Raw genomic sequence first — 2,817 nt, 5'->3', positions numbered from 1 at the left:
TATCTAAGTCCTTCGTATTATCCAATTTTTTCTATTAGAATCTACTGCTATGTAGCTCAAAACAAATTAAAAGAGAAAATATGCAAATCTTACTACCATAGTTTATCAATAATTCATGAAAACTAGATTCCTATCTTGATATTGCATACTATAAAATTGGTTAAGTGTTACTTCAACTAAAATGATACACGTTTTTACATGAAAAAAGAACAACTAAAATCACTTGATTTCCACTATAAATGAACGAAGATAAATGGTAAGATCAAACGACAAAACGATCCGTTGTTGATAAGCCACAACCAGTTGAGATCAACACCCATACACATAGTCACATACCACTAAAGAAAAAATATAACTAACATATTGGCCAACGTGTCCTGCTCCAGTGCCTAAAATGATGAAACTCATGTCATTAGGCGAAGACAATGGCTGCGATTTCAAGCATATATTTTAGGGCCTCATTACATACTTTGATGGATTTTCCCAATTTTCAAGCACTTTAAACACAAGAAGAAGTATCAAAAATTTATTCATACTGATTCTTGAGTTATTAGGGAGAAATTGAATGGTGACTTATCAATAGACTAGTTGGTGTTCACCAATCACAGGTACTGTTTACATAAAAATCTTGGGAAAAGTTGAGGGTATCGTATTTATTCTCAAATATAAGCTCTTTGTTGCTTAACCGTTGCAATCTACATATATTGATAACCATAAATTTGGGGTTGAAATAGTATATACTTCAAAATGAACTGAATCTTTCCATTTTCAGTTTTACATGTTCATTATCTACATGACTACAGTCTACATGTGGTAGCAACAACAAGATCAAATGTTTTGGAACTTTCAACAGCAGTTTATTACGAAATTAAATTGATTCACAATCGGAAGCTAGCTTCCCAGAGACATTTGTGTTGAGAGAGAGATGAGATAAGCACAAAACATGGAAAATAACCAAATTGAGAGAGCAAGTGTAAATGAAAAACCAAATTTTGATTAGTTTTAACTATACTATTTACAACTTCTAAATACAAACAACAAATTCATTGGATTGTTTTATGATTTGCTTGTGAAACAACTAAAAGAGTAAATATTTATGGTTCAAATTATGGTCAATTAACCACTCTATGAACAGTACAAAAATGATGATCCTGGTTACTTCAAAGAGCTTCTGCTTACATGTTATGTCTTTTTATCAGACTATTAAGTACTAGTATAATATATAATTATAGATATACAACAGGAAAATAATACAAGTATCCGTTGTAGTCTAGTTGGTTAGGATACTCGGCTCTCACCCGAGAGACCCGGGTTCAAGTCCCGGCAACGGAATTAATTTTTAAATCATTTTCCTTTCAAAACTCTTTAGAAGAGTAGTAATTTTTCCTTTCGAAACTCTAAAAAAAATCAATTCCGAAAAGACCTCTGAAGTTCCTCTATTTCTAACTAGTGTAATTTTTCCTTCTGAAACTAGTATTCTTTTTATAAAACACCTCGAACTAGTATTCTTTTTATGAAACACCTCTGAAGTTCCTCTATTTCAAACTAGTATTACTATTTTATACGGAGTACATTTCAATTATTTCCCTTTTTTACTGCAAATATATTCAATTGGTCGAAAAGATGACATTGATTTGATTGATATACATACATTTGTAACATAATAATTAGGATGACTTGCCAGTTGCCATAATAATTGAACTGACCAAGATCATAGACCATGAATTTGCATGATTTTCCAATTAATTATTAGTAGTATATGGTTTACGAGGGTAACTTCATACTCAAGTAAAAAAATTTGTATACAGAAATATTAAGAAAATTATATTGAAAAGTAGGAGGAGAACATGGTGCGAGACTATCCTTAATGAGAGGTGTTTATGTTTTTAATGTGAAATGCTCAAGTAAAAAAATGTTAAATTATGAGTGATTCTATTCACATAAGGAATGTTTGAAAAACATATTCATCAATTGCATAAATTTGCAACCAAATTTATCCTACATTATCATATTTATAAGAACTATACAAATTATCCCTTAAATTAACTTCATTAGAACTATAATTTGCTTTAGTTGTCTAAAATTAACTATAATTTGTTAATTATAAATTAGACTTTTCAGTATATACAAATAAAGCATGTACCTATTTGTTCTTAACTTAGTAGTAATTTGTTAAGTTGGAAGCTAACTTATTGCTATCTACTTCCTCCATTCCTAATAATTTATCATCATTTGACTTGACATAGATTTTAAGAAATATAATAAAAAGTGAGTTGAAAAAGTTGTTGGAATCTATGCCTGGTCAATGGACTTTGACCAATTATAATTTCAACGAGACATTTAATTTTATAAAATTAAATGATATAGCGTCGATCTACGTTTGGAGTAGATGACCGTGGTATATTTATTTTCTCAAATCCGATTCCCGGTGAGTGAGAAATAATTGTTTAAAGTTGTGCAAAAATTGCAAACTTAATGAGCTATGAGAGGAGATTAGGGAATAATTAAGAGAGTTAATTATCCCACATTGAAAGTTTCAACCTTATTAAACTAGTATTTAATAAGAAGGATTATTAAATGTAATAATTATAGTGGACTAAGATGGGCTGTAAGAGCCCACACGCGCGCACACGCGCGCGCCGCCCGCCCCGCCACGAGCCGCATGCCTCGAGCCCGAGCCCGTGCCCTTGGACTTGGACTTGGACTTGGAGCCTAGTTGCGGGCTTGGCCCAAGTCTAGTGGGTCTAGTTCTTTTTAGACCACCACCGTTTCCACGTCAACGAGCCAAGCGGGATGCCACCTCGTCGGTATGACGCG

The 2,817-nt window shown here is 32.4% G+C and overlaps 1 non-coding gene across 1 annotated transcript; it reads left to right on the top strand.

Moving 5' to 3' along the window:
- Window positions 1-1,259: 1,259 nt before the first annotated feature.
- On the top strand, window positions 1,260-1,332 carry TRNAE-CUC. Its single transcript has one exon. It is a non-coding gene; the product is annotated as a tRNA-Glu (tRNA).
- Window positions 1,333-2,817: the final 1,485 nt, after the last annotated feature.

This window comes from Salvia hispanica, chromosome 6 (genome assembly GCF_023119035.1).
Source record: "Salvia hispanica cultivar TCC Black 2014 chromosome 6, UniMelb_Shisp_WGS_1.0, whole genome shotgun sequence".
NCBI lineage: Eukaryota > Viridiplantae > Streptophyta > Magnoliopsida > Lamiales > Lamiaceae > Salvia > Salvia hispanica.
Note: the sequence above shows the minus strand (reverse complement) of the source record. Positions and strands in the feature narration are given on the sequence as shown.